The 21,870-nt window shown below is 42.5% G+C and overlaps 1 long non-coding RNA gene across 2 annotated transcripts in view; it reads left to right on the top strand.

Annotated features, from left to right (window-relative positions):
• Positions 1 to 478: 478 nt before the first annotated feature.
• LOC309675262 overlaps positions 479 to 21,870 on the top strand; it is an 85,161-nt gene continuing 63,769 nt past the window's right edge. The window contains exons 1-3 of one of the 2 annotated variants that reach the window (XR_014269477.1): positions 479 to 530; positions 6,666 to 6,752; positions 7,908 to 8,015. This is a non-coding gene — a long non-coding RNA (uncharacterized lncRNA). Of the gene's footprint in view, positions 531 to 6,665; positions 6,753 to 7,907; positions 8,281 to 21,870 lie in introns of those variants that run through there. The other variant, XR_014269478.1, reaches the window with a different exon arrangement.

Below are 21,870 nucleotides of genomic sequence, written 5' to 3'. Positions count from 1 at the left end.
AGCTCAACCACGTCCTGCCCCTCAAGAGCCTCATCCTCAAGCTGGACATCAAGTGCGACAACCACGCGCGGGGCTGCGAGGCGGTGGTGCCGCTGCAACACCTGGGCGAGCACGCCGAGACCTGCGACTTCTCCCCGGCCAAGTGCCGCAACCGCGGCTGCCGCCAGGTCCTCAACCTCCGCGACGTGGAAGCCCACATGCGGGAGCGCTGCGAGGCGCGGCCCGCCGGCCTCTGCGAGCAGGGCTGCGGCTTGATGCTGACCCACGGCGAGCGCCGGGCCGGCGGCCACGGCTGCCTGCGGGCCCTGCGCGCCCACGGCGCCGCGCTGCAGGCGCGGGCGGCGGGGCTGGAGAAGGCGCTGAAGAAGGAGGCGCTGCGAGCCGGCAAGCGCGAGCAGTCGCTGCTGTCGCGACTGGCGGCGGCGCAGCTGGAGCTGCAGGTGACGGCGCTGCGCTACCAGAAGCGCTTCACGCAGTACAGCGCCCGCCTCGACGCCCTGGCCCGAGCCCGCGCCGCCTCCCCCGGCAAGGTAAGGGGAGACCGGGGGGGAAGGGGGGGGGGGGTCCCGTCCGCCGCGCCACCCCTCGGCAGCGGTGTGGGGCTCGGGGGGGTGGTCGAGCCGCTGGGGAGGCGGGAGGCGCCTTCCCGCCCGTGTCCGGGGGGGGATTCCTGCGGAAAGGAGGGGCCCCACGGGGCCATCGGCCCGGCGTGGGGGCTCCCCCCGCCCTCCCTCCGTGGACCTGCCCGGGGGGGCCGGGGCCTGGGAGCGGGAGCTGGCCTGAGGGGTCCGGCCGGCCCCGGAGCCTTCGGGATGCCTGAGCTTTGGCTTTTAATAGCCGTCATGTACCGGTTTCCATATATATATGCGACCATCGTTGGTATCTGCACCACATATGGCAGCTCAGGCATCAAAATACCAAGCTCGCGGTATTAGTATTTTTTTCTCAGTTCTCTCCCCGAAGAAGGCTCTAAATCTGGAGTTTCCAGGGCTGGAAATGGTATTAAACCACCCAAAATCAACTCCCAGGAGGAACGCAAAGGGGAGTGAACTGGAAGAGGCTGTTGAACCCAATGCTTTCCAGACCCTTAGCTCACCTACCGTCCCAGAGCGTGGCTTCCCAGAGAATGCTGTTTTTAGGATTAACTGTTACGCAACTGGGACACCTTCCCAGCTTTTTAGTGATCTGAAAGCCATTGTCTTTGTAACTAATTCCATGTCCAAATACAGGACAGCTGCTGTGTACTTGCATTTTGTTTCCAGAGTCACACAGGGTTCTTCAAAAGCTCGATTTAGGAGGAGAAAAATTAACTTGACTTCAGCCCCTCAGAATTAGTTCATTTATAAAATGACTGGAATCAATAGCCAGAGCTACAACAATCCCTAAGTTTTAATTGGAATGAGGCTCCCCATCGAGGGAAGCCCTTGAAGCCAATTATCTTTTAAATGAAGACATTCAAAGTCCTCCCCGTGACCTGGAATGTGCTACCACAGACACAGCAGTATTGAACTGTTCAAAACTGTCAAACATCTGTATTCACACCTTTGGTAATGTTGAGGTTTGGAAAGCTGTGTAAAGGAAACAAAACTTCATCTTAGAGTCTCTCTTGTCTTTTTTCTCTTTTTCTTTTGAGAAATCCAGGGCAAAACAACCCACAAAGTTTTGGCTAACTCGGAACAGAAAGAGTATTTTAATACTGAATGCTCTGTTTTAACATCTGGCAATATTGGCTGGTTAAAATCTTAGTAAAACTTAAATCAGGGGCTTCACACTGATGTTAAGATTCAGGACAGTTCTCTTCTACCTCCTCCTTTTCCTACAGCCCCCTGTACTTTGCGATGGCTGCGAAGCTTTCCTCTCCCACCGCCTAGCACACAGCTGCCTCTGCTCCCTCTCGCGTTGCTGATGGTAGGAAATCCCTCCGTCCCATCCTGCTGCGGGAAATCATCTCGCTGAACCTCTACCTCCTCGTTTCTGACACGATCCAAACCGCCCAACATTATTCTCGCACTGCTCCTCCTTCATCTCCTTGTGGCTAGCGTTGATAATGTTGGGTTTGCGTTACTCAGCTCTGTAAAGCGTAGCGAGCTGCCCTGAGCGTGAAAGGTGCTGCTGCGCAGAGTTGTAAATGTGCACGGTACCTAGTTTCCAGCAATACTTTTTATCAAGTTTATGCGTACAGCTGGCCCAGACGACTGTGCTGGTTTTCAGCTGCATTACAAAAGGCTGTTATACAGTTTTCTGAAGCAGCGCCTAATCTGAAGAAAGCTGGAAGGTGTCATGTCACCACAGACTTGTGGTCTAGCGGTCAATCAATTACATGTCTTTCACAGCATTTTGGGCAGCTTTCCAATACTAACAGCTTTAGTCTGCCCAGCTCCCAGAGAAGTACAATCGGGAAACTTGCATCTTTGTGCATGAGAGGGTTTTTTAAAAGCCCCTTGGTAAGCACCTAGTGCAGGGGATGCTTTACCAATTTTGGGCTGTGGCACGCTTCCAAGTTTTATACTCAGAGGTTATTTTCTCAGAGGCGCTGGCATGGGCTGTGCGGTGCGCGATGCAGATCGTAACGCTCAGCAGGGCACACATAACTGGACTAAGGATTCGGTCCCTGAACACATGGATTACATGTATGGTAATGAAGAATAACTTATTTCCATTTCAGAAGTAATTGCTTATGCAAAGCATGCAGTGCCATTGTTGTCATTATTTAATTAGAATCGTTATTCATATTTCATATATTTTGTTGTAAGATGCCATTGTTCAGTCTACGTTAAAACGCAAGTAGGCCTAGCACTAACAAACCGAGTTCATAGGTTAAATGTGGCGATTCCAAAACTTACTGTAGGATGTTCTGGCTCCTCGGTAGATGAAGAAAAATGATCTTCTGACTTCCTTGCCTCATGGTTGCTTCTCGCTACAGATGTAGAACCAATCTAGAATAAATCAGATGACATATGCTCTAGTCAAAACAGAAGAAATGCCCCCGTGCAGTTCTGTTTAAATGCTTAGTTAAAGGGGAAATACGATATTGAGGGACATTAGGCCATTCATGAAAGACCCACACTCGTGGTCTTTTGGCTGGGGCAAACTTTTTCAGCAGCTTTTGAGACCCAGGTCTGAGTTTGCCTTAGCATAGACTCCCTTTGTGATACTGCATGAATCACACAGCTCTCCTGTGCTTCGATCTCCCATTTCTGAAGTGAGTTTTATAACACTGCCATAACTATATTGAGAGAAGACATGCATAAAATATATATTATATATACACTCATCTGTAAATATCTCACAATTTTATAAGTCCCTTAAGTAAATAAATGTGCCTTAAGTGACTCCAGTTGTTTTTCCAAGCGTGTTGCCACTGAGGGAACATTTTCATTTTCCTGGGTATTTACTGGACGCCTGATCTGTGCTTATTCCAAAAGACAAGTTTGAGGGTTTATTGAGAGAGTGGATATTTATTCCTTGGTGGGGAGAGGTGAGGCTTATTGTGGGTGAGCTTGAGGAGGGAGTGGTAGGGAAGACAGCGCATCTTACTCAAAATTAGCATTTCCTGTGCTCGGACACGTCAATCCTGAAACATCAAAGTCTAAATATTCAAGGAAAACCTCATACTCTTCAAACAACGCTTAATCCTTGCTGAAACATACCACTGTTCACACCTATTGATAAGCTGATCTGGTCGTTCCTTTATGTACACAGCCGTCAGAGTCCTTTGGGAAGAAATGAGTGAGGGAGAGTCGGCAGCAGCCCGCGGTACCGGCTGCAGCCCGCGGTGGAAGAAGCCCTTCTGCTGTACTGACCACCAACGGCAGGGACGGACTTGCAGTAAACGTATCAGACGTACAGGAAACAGTTTGTGACCTGGTATTTAGGATGTCTGGTTTAATGCCTCTGTGGAGGTGGTAATGCAAGTTTTAATTGTGTAAAAGCCAGATAAAGTCCTTCAAAACAAGATGCTGTTTTTTCGTCAGCCTGTCCCCGGGCAGGATCCGCCGGGCTGGCCCTGGCAGCGCTTTCGCCAGTAAACAAGGAGCTCCGTGCTTCCCGTAACGGAGAGAGACCTTCTTAGCCACAGCACTACCAAAGAAATTAGAGTCTTGCAATAGCTAAAGGGAAAGGCAGTCTATTAGCTCCACATTACTCAGCTGGGAAGTACAGTAATTTCAAGAATTATGTTTAAGAGTTCTGTTCAGCTGTGGGAATACAACATGCCAGTAACCATCAGGCCTGCTGCCGAACCAGATGCCGGGGCAGGGCTGGATGCCGACCACCGCATTTCCACAGTTACCTCACCGTTTAATGATTGTTTCGCTGGAACGCGAGATGCGTTAGGGGGCAGGAGAGAAAGGCAGAGCCCTGGAAAAATCATTTGCGTCGTGGCTTCCTTATGAAGCGAAGAAGGCCATTAAAGAAATTGTTAAGACACGAGACACGAATGTGCAAAAGCGCCCGAGTGTTAAAGGCAATTTACTGCTGCCTCCCCGGTGCCAGGGCGGTTGGGCACCGATGGTGGGATTAGCGCTCTGCAGTGACTTGAGGATTGCGTACGCAGAGAAGATGAAGACAGCGTACACATCCATTAGAACAGGCTGGAAAGTTTCTTTAACCCCCCCGTGGATGTTCTTCAGGAATACCTACGAAAAACTGCATTACCTTTTTTTTCCCCCCATAATTTTTGACTCATTCAACCCCCCCCTGCTTTAATACTTGTTCTGCTCAGTATAAAAGCATCAAATCATAGCCACCTAAGAAGCTTTAATGAAAACATTCAACTTCAATTACTGAAAGTGCCTTGAGAGCAATGTCGTAATTGTTTCTTGATTGTTCTAATTGATTTGCCTTCTTAAAAAGGCATAATAAGGGAAGTAAACAGCGAGGCTAGCATGTCCTTGTCTTTCAAATCCTGAATTACCGGTGCCTGAAAGTGGTCTTACAGGACTGGAAATCTGCTCTTTGAAATCCTGTCTGAGGTTTGAGTTTGAAGACTTGCAGGGAAATAGCCTTTACTTCGTTTTTCCGTCCTCTTCTGAGTACCCAAATCTCACTGGTGCCAAGTGTAGGCAAATTTACATAAAACCGGTCAGAGTTTGTTCGTGTTTCTCAGTATCAGGTCCAAGTCTATTAATTATTTGACCTGCAGGAAAGATAATGATCACAAACTGATGCAAAAATCGTCATCCAAATTTTCAGGTGGAGCGTGTTGGTGCAGCTACCCTGCAGCGGAGCTCCGAGCCTGCCGGTCAGTGGAGCTCTGACAGGTTATACTGGCAGGGAACTGGGCTTTGGTATCAGCCCCAAATCTGTAGGAGTAATTCGGTAATCCAGGATTACTTTGACATTCTTTATGAGTTTAATAGACATTAATATTTGATTGACAACTTCAAATTGACATGTTAGAAGAAAAATGCACAAACTAAAAACATCTGTGTCGAATTACAATGTAACTGTTGTCATTTTTGTCATTAATTGGTTATGAAAACCAGACTTGTAAGATAACTTCCTCAAACTTTTTTTGTGTTCATAACTTTTTCACCCTTTGGATAAAACAAAGAAAAAGATCTCGGAGGTAGCAGGGTTCATATATCTCTGTAGATGCACAACATACCGATCCTATTCTGATTTTCCCTCAAAAAAAGAATTGTTATTCAAATGGCTTTTTGTAGTGTTCTGCTGTTGTCTGTTGTATAGTTTTGTAGTGTTGTGCTGTAAATAACAGCCACTTGATTGAGACTGAAGTTAGTACATTGTGAGGATTTAACAGTACATGCACTTACTTTTGTCTTACGGAATGTTAATAGACCTAAGAAGCATCATTGTGCCATAAAGGACACCTTGTGTGAGTTTGCATCTGTAGTTAGGAACAAGCTGGGGTAAGAGGGCAGGAAAACCGATCACGTTTACACAGTCCCCCAAATGCTACAGGTCCATCCAGTCTTTGTTGTACATTTTTGGTCCAATCAGAGAACCGTTCACTGCAGAATTTCCTATTTTAGGGAATTAACATAATGATGTTCAACAATGGAAGATTTCTGGTTTGCTAGTGTTAGAATTCCAAGCAAAAAAATATTCATGGCAGGCACTGTGAATAGCAATTGGCATCCTCAGCCTATCGCAAAATTTGTAGCAGTATTGTTAATGCTGTTTTCTAAAACTCACCAGAGAATTTCTGTTGTATAACACTTCACGTTTGATGCTGTTTAAAACAATGCCCTGTAGCTAGTACCGGAGAGAAGCAATACAGAAATGCTGTCCTAAGATTCAGTCACCGTCAAAAGTTGGACACGTCAAGAATTTGACTACTGGAAACATGGAGATTTTTAAATAACACATCACATATGACTAGGTCAAGTAGTTGCAGGAACCAGAATTACATATAAATATCTTTTGTTGCTGTTAAGTGTCTCACTGTAGATCTCAATAAAAAATACGCATAAATCTTACGGGGTGGGTTTCACAGAGAGGCGCTGCTGGAGGAGGGTGGGGGGCTGGAGAGCAGAGCTGGGAGCTGCTGGCTTTGCTCCTGCAAAGTTGTTCGAACCATTTTTCTCTAAACTACATGGAAGGAAAAATAATAAGAAATCAAGAAACCTGCATAGAAGTATTATCTGTCCAACTTAGCAGTGCACGCAAATGTTTTGAATATGTTTATCTGTTCTTTGTAGGGTGAAGAAACTAAAGCGCTGACTCTCGTCCTTCATCGTGACTCTGGCTCTCTTGGATTTAATATTATTGGTGGCCGACCATGCGTGGTATGTTAATTGTTAAAATATGTTTGCCCTTTCCAGTTGGGGAAGGCATGTAGGTCAACGCTTAGAGGAAAAATGCTGCTGACAAGCATTTGCTTCTCTTGGGATTGTTTCAGAGCAATTCTTACATTCAGATTTGTGTCGGATGTCTAGCGACTACACTGTCTTTTCTCTCATAACGTGCTTATTCTTGCACATCGTCACAGCTAGCAGCATTAATATTGGTGCAGGGGCACTCCCAAAATGGTGAAACCCATGGTATCACTTTGGCAGACCGTACTGCTTTGAAGATGTTGCATGAGTTCAGGGCCCACAGCTTTAGGCTCTTTACAGTTCATTAAGAAAATGTTATTTACTCCCCTTTCCACCAGAGACTGAGCAGCCCTCTGTGCAGGTGAAGGGATGTAACTTAAACAACCTACTTTTGAATTCTATGATTTCAGCAGATGTTTCCTGCACCACGCACTCACTAATGTATTTTTTTCTGGATGCTTGTTGGCTGGAGCTGCTGCATATGACTTTAATTAGATCAAGGAGTGGATTATACCTTGTCCTAGTAATTTAGAAAGTATTCAGAACTACTTCTTGGCTGCTTGGAAATCTGACATTAATCACAATTTATTCCTAGTAAATTCACTTGAAAGCTATTCTTTCTTTATAGTTAGAGTTTTTCAATTTTCTGAGACATTGTTCTGCACTGGTAGACGCTGGTGACACAATACACAGGAATATGAAAATACCTTGTTAGGTGTAAGTTGTTTTTCATGGTTTTATTTTTAAGCCTCCAGGGGAAGAGCTGTACAACTAAAAATAAAAATGCGCCGTTGTCTTATGGTTGTTTGATGTGTAAGCAGGCTACCGTCTCGCTGCATTTTACATTAAGAATAATTGTAATGACAATTACTACTGAGCTGGCCTAAGCCAGAGGAAAATGGTTATCATGCAACTCATGTGCCTAATGGAAGTCCATTCCTGGCTGTTTAATCTTTCAGAATGGGAGTATCGGGTGTTCTCATTAGCACTAAGTAATTCCGTACTAAGACATCAGTAAGAATATTTCTTCCAAATTACATGCATTGTTGTGACGCAGACAAATTTTAGCTGAGGGCTAGAGTTACTGCAAGGTACAATTATATATTTTTCTTTTCATCCTTAAAGGACAATCAAGATGGTTCATCTAGCGAAGGAATTTTCGTGTCGAAAATAGTTGACACGGGGCCTGCTGCTAAGGATGGAGGGCTACAGATTCACGACAGGATTATTGAGGTATGTGAATACACTATCCAGTCTTTTTTAATAGCGCGAGTTCCATCTCAGGTCTTCAAATGGCATGATGTTTAGTGTGGGTTTAGGAGAAATGTACAGTGGTAAACACTGTCTAGAAGACATGTCTGTTAAAATATGCTTGACTTGATTCAGTGCTGACCTCCATGGCTTTAGGTATAGTTCTTACCTAAATATAGAAACCAGATTATGGATGGTATGTGCATGTCCTGACTTTCTGAGGAGCTAGCATCTATCTGGTATGCCGTAGATATTTCTTTTTAAAGCTATTGGAAACTTGTAAGTTATTTAGTTAAAACCATATGTGAAATATCTGTGGTGTAAGCCATGATTTTATTTTTCTTGGTATTTAAGACCAAGTTTTGAACAGTTAGAAAAAATTCTGCTCTGCAGTTTCTCTACGGTTTATTATAAACCTGTCTAAGTAACTCCCTTAATGTTGTTTGTAAGTTCTTATACTACTCAGATTGCAGTCTGAATTTCTTCTCATTCTGCCAAAGTCTTGACCTCAATAAAAAGTCCTTCCTGTGAAAGAGATGGTTGCTTGAAACATTTCTTGCAAGTTGCAGTGAGCAAATTTCTTTTTTGGGGGGAGAGAGAGAGGAAAAGGTTAGTTTTCATGAAACAAAATTGTGAGTCAGTTCCCGTTGTTTAGCATTTTACAGTTAAGAAAAAGTATTCTTCACTGTCTTATTTTTGTAGGCTGGAGAAACTTTGGGAGTCTATTGTTCAAAAAGATAAGTGCGGTGTTTGTTGCCAAGGATATCATGGAACAGCCAGTTTCTCTAAGTAATGGAATTCCATTGCTCTTATGTTTTGCAAATGAGTAATAAACAGCTGTTAAGGATTTTCTGTTGGCAGGGGACAATGTGTATTTGCTATTTTCTGTACTGTTATGGTAAATTGTATTCACAATTTAGAAGGATATAAAATATTAATTAAGTTTCTTCATATGGGAAAGAATGGAGTCACAGTAGCACAACTATAAAAAGATAAGAAGCTGAGCCATGAAATGATCCAGAGTTGCTTAAACTATACATATGATGTAACATAATTGCGAAAAGGTCTGGACAATTTTGTGAGAACTATGCAATTTTGTTTGAACTGAAATTTTTCCCATAAGCACGTATTTCCCCAAAGCCTATTTGAAAAGCTGACATCCGTTTCTGAAGTAGTGCATAGTCACACAAACCAAACAACTGTATGAAAACCAAAACTTTGGAAGATCAAATACCCCAAAGTTAGGAAACGTCCCTAGTCTCTCTATGCAAGCCCGGTTCAGTCTCCTTGAGTGTAAGCACTGTAACTCGGTCTGCAATTGCAGTCACACGGCATTTGGCTGTAGCGGTCACCCTCGCTCACGGCACGGGGGGACGAGGGCAGCTGACCTCCGCGGGCTCTACAGCCTCTGCTCTGCGTTGCAAGGGACCTCCCTCCCTACTGCTCCACTTCTCCACAAATTTAGCACTTGGCTATGTCAGCGCAGGCCCGGCTAAGCGACTAAACGCCGCGATGCTGGGCGCACACTGGGAACCTGAGAGGAACACAGAAGAAGCCAGGCTGGGTGAGCTTTCCTGCTGTGCTTCTTGGCTGTGTCTCCTCCCTGAGCGGAGTCAGGCCTGTGTCAGCAGTGTTCGTGCAGGGTCTTTTCACAGTTCACGTTACATTGGCACGTAAGAGAAAACCCCAGAATAAAGACATTAGAGTGATTTGTTGTATTTATAACACACCAAGGGTAGCAGGAACCCATGTGTTGACATGGGTTGACGTGTGTTGACAACTCTTGTTGTGCTGACCACAAAGTCATTTTCATATTCGCTCTTCTCACCTCTACATATATACAAAATGCTGATGAAAATGTAGCATGTTGTTTCCCAGTGGTTGACTTTGGGTGCCCCCACATCAGCATCTGAATTTGGATTAGGAGTGTCCTGCTCAAGCAAGTCTCCGAGTGGTGCCCAGCTAACGCGGTTTGATTCCCATTGTGGAGTAGTCTCCAAGTGTGCTAACTGGATTTTTTTAAAAATAAAATTAATTCATTTAATGCACCCCAGCCACTACAGGCATCCAGTTCACAGAACTGGACTCGAGTGCTCTAACACAGAGCCCTCAAAATACACATAATGCGGATATCAGCTCCTGAAAGCAGCTGTTTCATTCTGTGTTCTGTGCAATTTATATTTAGTGCGCTATGTCTAACCCAAGTCTGGGTCAAGGAAAAAAGGGAATACTTCCTGTGTCAAGGCATCTAAGTGAGCTTTATCATACTAATATCTAATTATCTTAGATACTTGAAATACCCCGTAAATGATCTAGATGAAAAATAGGTAATGTCCAGTGATAGTGTCTTTCTAGAGGTAATTTTTTTTTTATAACCTTCACACTGCCAAAGTTTGATTTGGCATTTTGGCTGAATAATCATTTACAGATTTAGCTGTAACTGGCAGGACACAGCTGGAGGACTCAGATGGAACTTGCCATAGAGAGTAGAGCATCCTACTGGGTAACAATTGCTTACAAAAGCATGAGAGATGGTCAAGAAAGATGGTAACTTCGCTGTCTATAACTCCTTTGACTTGTTCATTCAGTATCAAGATTCTGTGTATTGCCAGCATGATTTTAAATAGACTCTGTCACAAAGAACTCTTATTCCAATATAAGCTGCTGAGCATAACATCTCCAAAATTAATTCCAGCATCCATCACAGTGAATTTACAATGAAATTAAACATAAATTATTTGGTTTCCTTTTGGAAAATGTTCCTTTGCTGTGGATCTTCTGGTGGATGCGTTCTGGAGGACATATAAAATAAGAGTGTCATTTCTCATTTTCAAAACTGTTACAACATTTCTAATTACTGAGTAGGGATTAGGCAGTGTAAAATACAAATACATAGTACTGTTTATAGCTGATAGAAAATGCATTGTTATATTCATACTTGCTTGGCAATTCTATCCCTTGACAAACTGATACAAAGATAAACTTTGAATTATGTCAGAGATAATTTTTAAACATATTTTCCTAATGTAATTGGGATTTGGATTTCCTGTTCTACGTTTTTTAGAAGGTTAAATGCAAAGTTGTTAATCGGGTTTAAGAATTGTCTTGAATCTTCTATAAAAGCAGTTTTTTGGCCCTTTGTATATCCTTGACATAAGTAATGCCACTATGAAGTACATGTTTCTCCTGCTAAATGACATACATCAAGATGAATGTTGCACAGTTTGTGCTATTCCGTCTTCAAAGCAGCATGTAACAGAAATACGGAGAAATAGCCTTTTTCCTTTGTCTTTTGTTTTATAGAATCTGTTAAATCATAATGATATTTAGTGCTTACATAGGACGATAAAGATCACGTTATGGATATCAACTGCTTAATAATTTCCCCTCGCTGTTTATTAATATTATCCTTATTTTGCAAATGGGTAATCTGAGCTATTCAGGGAAATAATTTCTACAAGTTCTTGTCAGATGAGGGTTAAAGTCTTGGTTCTTGGTCTGTTTGTAACTGCTCTGTGTAAACCAATGCTTCTTACCTCTATCTGTTTTCAGATCTTTTGCAGTTGCTTTAGAAGTGAGGAAGTAATGATACTAAGAGATTTTCTCTGGTTTGACTGTTTTTCATGCAGTTCTGTACTTACACATTCAAAGCAAGCGGATGATCTAATGCAGTACTAGTGATCTACTGAATTATTGTTAAGATGTTCCATACCAAATTGCTGTGTTAAAAACATGCTGAAACTATTGATTTTTATGCAAAGGAATTACTGTTCTTATAGATTTCATTTTTGTCAGGGTAACAAAATGGTCCTAATTTCCTCTCTTAACAGAAGTTGGTTCAAGTCCCAGCCATGAATGCCTCCTCTACGCAGCTGCTTGGCATTTCTTAAGACAAAATTACATTTTCAGAGTTTTTATTTTTAAGCACATCAGCTCTGAAAGATTATAAATTAAATATGGCATTCTCTTCTCACTAACTAGCAAACTTGTTTGTTTAGCTTTGGGACTGCTTAGAAAGAAGGTGGCTTTTGAAACGCTGACTGCTTGCCACCTTAAAAAGTTTTAAGCACAATTAGGGTACTGTTGAGGTAGTATAAACTGTCACAGCTCACTGAAACTTTGAGGATTTATGCCACCTGGGACTTGCCCGGTGTTTCATGCTGCTCACAGGAAGGATCATTAGTTTAGGAGTTGAGAACACGTCTTAATGCATTTGATTGATTTTCCCCAAAGCACACTCATTTGCTACAAATTATAGGCTGCTTTTCTATTACGTGGATTTCTTCACAGATTACACATAAGAACAATGAAACTTTTTAGCAAATCTTCTTCTACTGCATATGTACAAACAAAATTTGCGATTTGCTGGAGGTTTGCTCTTCGTCCTGTAGTAAGCGTGCTGTTTTGGCCGAGCCACTTTCTGCTCACATGAGGTGGCTAGGTGACTTTCAGCAAAAATAATTTGGTAGCTGTGTTAACGGCATAGCCTCTGGAAAGTCAAGCCAGCCCAGAGAAAGTACATCAGCCACGCAGGAGCGTCCAGAAAGGATGCGCTGGCAGGCGCGTGGTGAACCTTTCCCTATGACATGTCCACGCTAAGAAGGATGTGCTGCTGAGGCAAGGACGGCTTTATAATTGAGTGAATGAATAAATGAAGAAACGTTTCATGTGGTCTGCTGGTGTGTGATGGGGTCGAGTTTTCTTCCCCAAGACGGAGTCTCTGGGCTGAAAGGGCTCAGTGCATTGCCAGCAGAACGCAGTTGTCCCTACCCCGTGCGCACTGTTCTGCTTATCACCACTCACAGACAACTCACAGGAGACTTCCACGAGTAATGAGTAAATGAAATTACTAACTGAACGCAGCCTTCAATTTCTCATTTGCTGGTGAGCACTTTTAAAATTATGCCAGCTTTAGTAGGATAATCCTAAACCTATAGCTGCTTGCGGGAAACTTACTGCAAGTACTAGCTGAACGCCGACAAGCCTATGGGTTAACAGAATTTTTTCATTGTCATGAATGGAAGAGTTCATCCCCGCAAACAAGATTTACTGTGCAGCTACGTACACTTAGGAATTAATTTTCTAGAAGAAAACATTTTCAGACCGTGACTTAAAATTGGCTGTTCGAGTTCCTGCCAGGACACGCAAGCACATTAGAGTATTTGTGGAGAGCGAACACGACGGGGCAGTGAGTGCAGCTATAGCAGAGTCAGCTTTTTTTTAGAGTTTATACTCCTAGAAAACTTTCCAAGCCCTTTGTCCATATCTGTTAATGGTATCTTACAAAGGAGCATCATGCCTGCGCTAAAACATAGGTCCCGCAACTTGGTCAAAAGGGAATAATAACCTTAAGAGGAAAATTTAAATGAAAACAGGCAGCCTTGGTTATCACTGCATTTTTTCCTCTCATAACTTTATTGGCCTGATTCCATACCAGCGCTACAGCCTAAGCTGTGGCAGGGAGGCGGGGAAGCAACGGGATGAGCCAGACAGCAGAAAGAGAACGAACCAAAGAGGTACAACAGGATTTTTACACTAAATACTGTACTATTGTCCTTCCCACAACCAAAAAAGAAAAATAAGTTGGATGGGATGAAAAGACAAGTGTTTCAAACAAAGCAAACAACGTTTCTAGTGCTGTGGGACCTACAGTCTCTGCCTTTTCACTGATAAGAGGACTGCAGAGCTCAAGTTATAAGCACATTTCATGCCGCAACTTTTGAAAAGGTACGGCGTGAGTTCTCTGCAAATTTCCACACCATCTTATTCTTTCTTCTTTTCAAGTCCACAGCATGTTGACCCTAAGCATAATGTGGGCATTTTGACTCTGTGGAAGCCTAGACTATTGCTCTCAGGGGCATGCTGAATGAAAGACAGGTAATTAAACGATCCAAAAAAAGCTCTCTAAATTCAGGAATAGATGCCTTATGTGTAACACTTCTTAAATTAATGGGATTATGGTGGCTGTGTCTCTTCTCCTCCTGCACTTCCCTCTGCTCTTGCTGCCCTTGCTAACAGAGTCTGCTGGAACACAACCCAGTATCGTCTTTAGCTAATGTAAAATCTGTCCTGTAAACCTTTTGTGCTCTTGAGGTGGGGGCATGACAACTGCGCACAAATCAGAGGAAATAATTGCCACTACTGGAATTAGAATCATAGACTAGAGTCATAGAATCATTTAGGTTGGAAGGGACCTTTAAGATCGAGTCCAACCATCAGCCTAACACTGCCAAACCCACCACTAAACCACGTCCCTCTGCACCACATCTACCCGTCTTTTAAATACCTCCAGGGATGGTGATTCCACCACTTCCCTGGGCAGCCTGTTCCAATGCTTGATAAGCCTTTTGGTGAAGAAATTTTTCCTAATATCCAGTCTGAACCTCCCCTGGCACAACTTAAGGCCGTTTCCTCTTGTCCTATCGCTTCTTCCTTGGGAGAAGAAACCGACCCCCACCTCTCTACACCCTCCTTTCAGGTAGTTGTAGAGAGCAATAAGGTCTTGCCTCAGCCTCTGTTTCTCCAGGCTGAACAACCCCACTTCCCTCAGCCGCTTGTCCTCCAGACCCCTCACCAGCTTCGCTGCCCTTCTCTGGACACGCTCCAGCGCCTCAATGTCTTTCTGGTAGTGAGGGGCCCAACACCGAACGCGGCATTCGAGGTGTGGCCTCACCAGTGCCGAGTACAGGGGGACGATCACTATGCCCTGCCGGAACAAGTTTTTTGTCTTTGGTGTGGTTATTACCTTGTTTGGCACCACAAGGAGCAGGAATTGGAAGGGGAACACAAACCGCTTTGCTCATTTCCCGGCCTGTCAAATCTCACATTAAGCAAGGGACTCGCTCAGTTGACTCACGTGTTGCCTGATCAGGTAGTTCGTGAAATATCTCATCCATTCTCCCTCAGCTGTGTTTACCATTTTCTGGTAAGCCACTCCGTGCTAATTACCATGATAAAGCAGCTATCGGTGGGTGCCTAGCCTGCCTTCTGCTGCTCAGTGCCGAGGCAGCAGTGGTTCCCGCCATCAAATGGGGTGGTGGGACAGTGGTCCTGCAGGAGAGGACAAGGCCAGTGTGTCACCCCGTGGGCTACAGGAGCAGACACGATGCTGCAGATGAGCCCACGCCTGTGAGACGTGCCTTGAAGAGAAAATACAACCCACCTGAGAAATCTAGATTTTGGTGTTATGAGTTATTACTCTTTCAAAGAAGTGAAAAATAGCTGTTTCATATTCTCTGAAGCTAAGCAGAGAGAAACGTGTCAGGCTCCGACAGACAAATACTTTTTTAAAAGGATGCATATAGAGCATATAACAATGGGACAATTTAATCTTCTTTTCACATGTGGTACAATTCCTTGCATTTTAAATCATCTCCTGTTCAGTTTTCCACATTTGAAGCCAAACCATTATGATTAACTGTTAGATTTTATTTTTAGATTTTTGTGCCGAGTTTTTTTTTTTTAGAGAAAACACACAGAATGTCCTATCAACTATTTTCACACATTTTGTTTGTATCATAATAATTGGGCAATCAGACACAATCATCCTTAATTTAATACATATGGGGTACATTACCATGTCAATTGTACTAAAAGATATGCATAAAATAAGTGCAAATTAACTGCCAAAAAAGCAAGCTCAGACCATCACTATTCAAAATGCACTTGAATAAAATCAGCGTAGCTTTTCATTTGGAATTAAAAATGGAATTTGTCCAGCAAATGGAAAAAGTACTGAACGTGAGAGCGACCAAATCTTCCTGGGGATCCTGAATCCTCATCCAGCAGCTCAAACCTGGTTTATTCTGGTAGTGGGATTTTTCTTCAGAACAAGAGCACAGCATGCAGACTTGCTTGCCATGAGTGCCTTATCTCTGCTTTCATCACGACAGTAGGTTTCCTTTTTTCCACACACAGAATACAGAAACTGAACTGAAAGCCTGGAATCTGTTCTAGTAAGAAGTACAATGCAAAGTCACTTCTGATTAATGATATTTGTCGTTTTAAAGTCAAATAAAGTCTTACTGCTTGATAGTCAACAAAATATATTCCAATATGTGGTATGGGGGTTTGTTTTGTTTCTTTTTTCAGAGTTGTGCAATGTTAGTTATGATAAGACATGAATCATCACAAACAGGAAATCATGGAAAATGAGGGTACTTGATTAGAAGTTGATGAAATTCACTCTGTCAAATTGTACAGCAGTAATGGCATTAGATTCGTAGTCACTCTCCTACATGAGGCTTTTTCCTTGGCCTAATTAATTTATTCTTACCCTGTGAAAAATTGGAAGTCATTCACAATTAACTGCAGTTCTGTGCTTTAAACACAAAGAGGTGACAACTTATCAGCATTGTGAAATTAATTCCAACGTTGTTGACTGCTTCCTTACTTTATGCATGACGTTTTGACATATTTCAAAACAATATAACTTTAGTATTTTATATTCCACTACAAAGTGCAACTACAGGACTTATAAAGTTTTTAGACTCTCATAAATACAAATGGTACTGGGCTGATAATAATAGTAGTTGAGAGTTTTTTGCTTCAGCACTGGGGCTTTTAAATGAGAATAGTGTTTCAGTTGTTGCTTTTAAGACTTTATTAAGCATTTTAGTATCCAAAGTAAATTTGTATTACGTTCGCTTTCATATAATGGTGTAACATTTTTAAAGAAGCTTCTACCTGTAAAGTCTTATGTCTGTAAAGGGAATTTACCCTGGGAAGTGGAATTTGAGTTCTAAAGACTGGGTGGGGGAATAATATTTTAAAAAAATGAAAGTTGAGAATTTGTGAGGAGTGGGAGGAAGAGTGGTACAAAGGGGCTGTGAGGGTGGATCACTAGACAGTAGAGGTGCACATCCCATCCCTGTGTACGTGTCAGGAGACATTCCTTTTGTGAAGGACAAGGTGATAACTCTGCTCTGGACCACGCAGGTTCCAAATAGCGCAAATGGTGTGAGCATCTTGTCTTGTCTGCAACTTAATTTACACATTAAATGTACCTTGGTTGTGTGAAGCAGGTGGAAAAAGAGTCAGAATACAGAAAACAGTATCTTTTGTTGGTGCAAGCCCTTTTTTAAAAGTCTACTGAAGCCTGGTGTTAAAATAATCTTTAAAGAATATAATCATTAATTTATATGTGGGACTTGACCTATGGATGGATCTCAGGAATGGTATAGCCTACAGGAAGCTCTTCTTATATATGCTTTTACACCAACATGGTTATCATCCATAACCCCAGTATGCACAGCTTAATTATATGCTCCATTTAACAGCAGTACAGAATTAATCCTGTTTAAATTGAGATTAGATGACATATGAAGAGTCATGACTGGTCTCTAGCGTAGTGAATTTTATCTGGAACTACTTGCCTTTATTCTTTATTTTTTGCCATTATCTGCCTAACTTTGAAGTGCACAAAAGCGTGCAACACTGAAAGGAAGTAACAGCATCGGTCATCAAGCTTGGCTATGCACAGATTTTCAAAGACATGAGCCACAGGTGCTCAAGTCCTGTAAAATATCACAAGGATATTGGTAATTTTGAAATCCCATCTGCAAGTTTAACAAATAGAGTAAAATCATTAAATGTGATCACCAAGTGGCCGAGGTTGGAGAGGACCTCTGCAGATCACCTAGTCCAACCCCTTTTCTCACCTCAGGGTCAACTAAACCCCGTAGCCGAGGGCCACCTGTCTTTTTCTTCCTTGGGTGAATTAAAGCCCATACATTGTGCATGTGAATAGTCCTTTTGGGCCATGGGGTTGGGCAGGAATTTTGAGCTGAAAACTAGTAAATATTATATATATATATATGTTTGTTGACTGTTTGATTGGATGAATATGAGAAAGAAACCAGCAACAGGAAGGGAGAGTGAAAATGAATCATTTGAGGGGGGAAGAAGAAAATAAAAAAAAAAAGAAAGAGACCTCTTTAGTGCTATTTTTTCTTCTTCTCAGTTCTGCAGTCTTCCCAGCTCAGGAAGATTTCGTTTATTTCTTAAAAGGTCTTGCTTATAAAGCAGACCTTTTTCTGGCTCTCGCCAGCTCCAATAAAAATTAGCAGTAACTTTAGCAGCTGCCATACCACATGACTGCTTGGAATTGCATAACTTCTTTTTCCTCCTAAAGTAACACACAAAGAGATCATCAGATCTCCACCCTTGCAACGTTCTCTGAAGTGTATTTCTCTAACTTGATTTCCAAACAAAAATCTTTTTCTTTCTTTTAACAATCCTCTCTTTTTTAAGACCAAAATCCGACTGTAAATAGTAACGGGCTCTAGGCAGAGCTTTCATGAGTTAAATGAATAGGGTGATTATTTTTATTTTTGCTACTTCAAACTCTATTACTGTTTATGAATAAGAAGCTGTGTCATGGACAAAAGATAATATTTAAGATAACCAACAAAATATTTTGTTGCTGAAATTGCAGGCGTTTTAGGGCTTATAGTATTTCTGAGAGTATGTTTTTGGATGGAGATACACTCTGGTTTGACAAAGAGAAGGTCACGGTGAGAAAGAAAAGACTCCTGTGGCCATACCACATGTAAGCTGAACACAGACTCTGGGCTCAGACCAGGTCCCATTTAATTCACTGGAAATCATAGAATCATAGAATGGTTTAGGTTGGAAAGGACCTTGAAGATCATGGAGTTCCAACCCCCCTGCCGTAGGCAGGGACACCTCCCACCAGCCCAGGTTGCCCAAGACCACGTCCAGCCTGGCCTTGAACACCTCCAGGGACGGGGCCTCAACAACCTCTCTGGGCAACCTGTGCCAGTGCCTCACCACCCTCACAGGGAAAAACTTCTTCCTAACGTTCAATCTGAACCTGCCCTCTTCCAGTTTGAAGCCATTCCCCCTCATCCTATCACTACATGCCCTAGTAAGTCCTTCCCCAGCTCTCCTGTAGGCCCTCTTTAGGTACTGGAAGGCCACAATCCCCGAGTATCTAACCTGATCTGCAAACACAGAGCAGCTGGAAGTTTAAATTATCCTTCCTGTGTGGCATACGGAGATGCACCATTGTTTTCTGACTAATTGTTTTTCCCTCTAGCAAAAAAAAAAGGAATTTTTTTCTTCCCTAAATGCTGAGTCTGCAGCAGCCTAACGCTGCTGACGGAGAGCAAGGACAGCTTTGTGTAAAAGACAAAGGTGGGAGCGATCTGTAAGCAGGTGGCATGTTGTTCCACACAAAGATGCAGTCTAACCTGTTGAATTAACCATGGCCAAGGGCATGGCTTTAAACCAGAGCCACCAGGAACCCTGCGCGAAACATCCCATCTGCTGACCGGAGCGGCGGCTGAGGCAGTAGTGTTACATTTCTACCATTACTTCCTTCTACCACAGTTCTCACAAAATTTTAAGCCCTTTTTTTTGTTTAAGACATGTTTGATGAACTCATATAGATGAGTAAAGCTGCACTATGTGTGGAAGTTTATAATCGTTTGCCAAAACCTAAGAACAAATAACCCCCTTTCTCTACTGCACTTTCTTCTGATGCAAATTTCTCTCAAAGAAAAAGAAATAAATCTTTGTTTAATGAGGAGACCTCACTGACTGCACGTTTGTATGTGTCTCCCGTGTAGTTCATCCAGAATCAAAGCTAATATTCATATATTGTAAGTCTTAAAGAAATCTCACATCTACAGCTGGAATGATTTAAGAATTCTTCCTACATTCTTTCAAAAATACTCTTATCGAAGTCTTTAAAGCTTAGTTCATCCCAAATCCGAACAAACAAAAGCCAGGAAATGACAGTGTCACAGAACATGAAATGTTGCTAAAATAAGGAGCACGTTGGCACACAGAGAGCCCGGGGAGCGGCACTTCTCGGGGGCACCGTCCCTGGCTTGCACCAAGTCCCCTCCTTCACTGGAGTTGAGGCAGTTGCCGTAACCACAGGCTTGCAATAAAAGTTGAAGTTATGTCATTTTCACTTTTCCATTTTCCCACTTTCTCTGCTCATAATACGTTCCTTTTCCTGCTAGTTCGTCAAGAATCCCTAGCTCTTGTTTCAGAGTAGAAGATTTGGCACCTTCCCCGCTGTAGACCGAAGACAAGCTGGGCTCTCCCAGCCTGCCTGTAGCAGTGGTGAGCGTCAAACAATTTGGAACATAAAGCAACGAACTGTCTTCAGATGCAGTTACACTTCATAAGTGTCCTGCTAGCAACTCTTGTTTTAATTTAGAAGTTCACACAGCCAGCTCTCTGATTCCTTCCTGTATTTGAAGGAGCCAGTACATACCAATGCTTTGCCTTTTTTTTTTTTTTTTTTTTTTTTTTTTTTTTTTTTAATATAACCTTTCATTGTTTTCCCTTCATTTTGGCCTCCCTCTTTCCTCTTAAAAGCTTTGTAGGCAAAGTTTCCTCTGCAGCAGGGGAATTGCTTGACTGTTTCTATTACAAACCCTTCTCTAGCAACTAGAACCTTTTCCTTCACTTTCAGCCAGTTTTACCCCCTGCTGCTAATTAAAACGTTCTCTCTCTTTCTCCCCTTCTCCTTAAGTTTAGCGAAAAGCAAGTCTGTTTGCCCTCTTTGTGAGTTTCTCATTGCAGACGGCATTTGCAGACTTCCAGAGCAGCGGACTTTAGAAGCAAGTAATAAACACAGGAATGAGCAAGGGCGTCAAAGAGAGCGATAGATAATATATCGGCCTCTTGCCGGCTTTACCAAGTCTCTGAGCTTTATAGACTATTAACGGCTACTTTCACTGGGCTGACACTGGGCGTTCCAGTTTTCCCAGCTTGCCTTCCCCAGACGCTCTGCTGCAGTTCTTTGTTAGACACCCGAACTCATTTAGATTAACGAGAAACATTTTAGTAATGTATCTCCGGCAGAAATAGGGAGGAGTTAGGGGGCTGAGGAAACGCTGTGAAGTTTCTTTGGGGATGAAATTAATTTCATGCATAAGCTAAGGGAAAAGTGGCGTGCCTGCCAGTCCCCAGATTTGAGCGATGCACTGTTAGTCTCTTGCTTAGACTTCATGCTCGCTTTTGAATACTGCGTTATAATTTGAATAGATTTATAGAACAAAGGAACCAAAACCCCACAGTCAGAGCTAAGGTGATACACTTGTCACTAACTCTGTCCCTTTTATCCTGAATAATAACTTACCCTAAAAATAATTTGCTTTCCACTGGTTTATTGCATAGCTGGAGGTTCTGTTCAGTGTGAACAAGGACTGGAGAGTCTGGCCCTTACTGCTTGTTTGTGTCTGATAGCAACCATTTAATTTCCCTCCTTTACAAAACCTTTGGAAAAAAAAAAAAAAAAAAACTAAGCCCAAAAGCTTTTAACTGCTTAGAAAGTGTTTTCCTGCAGTTTCAGGAAGAAATGCAATTATCATGGCTGCTTAATTAAAGTGAGTTGTCAATGAAGCGATAAACCATGGTAGAATTTACTTGTCCTTGTAGAAGAATGCAAATTGAGGCTATAAATGGAGGTCTTGGGAAAGGTCTTGACCGCTTTTTGCCACCAGACTAATAATCACACTAAGTCATTCATATTCTCAGGCAATCAGATGATGTTCATCATCTTTTGCAGGGAAAAAAGGACTATGGAAATAAGTATATAAGTCAAACATGCTAAAAGAGTAAGTGTCTGTGTTTATATCTATCCTTGATGTGTTAATCAATGAGCTGTTAACTGCAAACTGCAACATTTCAAGCCATGCAAGCCCTTTCTCAAAGGAAATGGTCTTTGAGTAAGCAAGTAGCCAAGGATAGTAGGACAGTATTTTAAAAGCTGTTAAAAGTGGAAAGGCAAATCCTGACTTGAAGTAATGATCGTAGTGTCCAATTAATTTGATATCTGCTAGGGCAGAAAGCTTGT

The sequence above is a fragment of the Vanellus vanellus genome (assembly GCF_965231255.1).
Source record: "Vanellus vanellus genome assembly, chromosome: 9".
Classification (NCBI taxonomy): domain Eukaryota; kingdom Metazoa; phylum Chordata; class Aves; order Charadriiformes; family Charadriidae; genus Vanellus; species Vanellus vanellus.
This window is presented reverse-complemented; position numbering and strand designations above follow the sequence as displayed.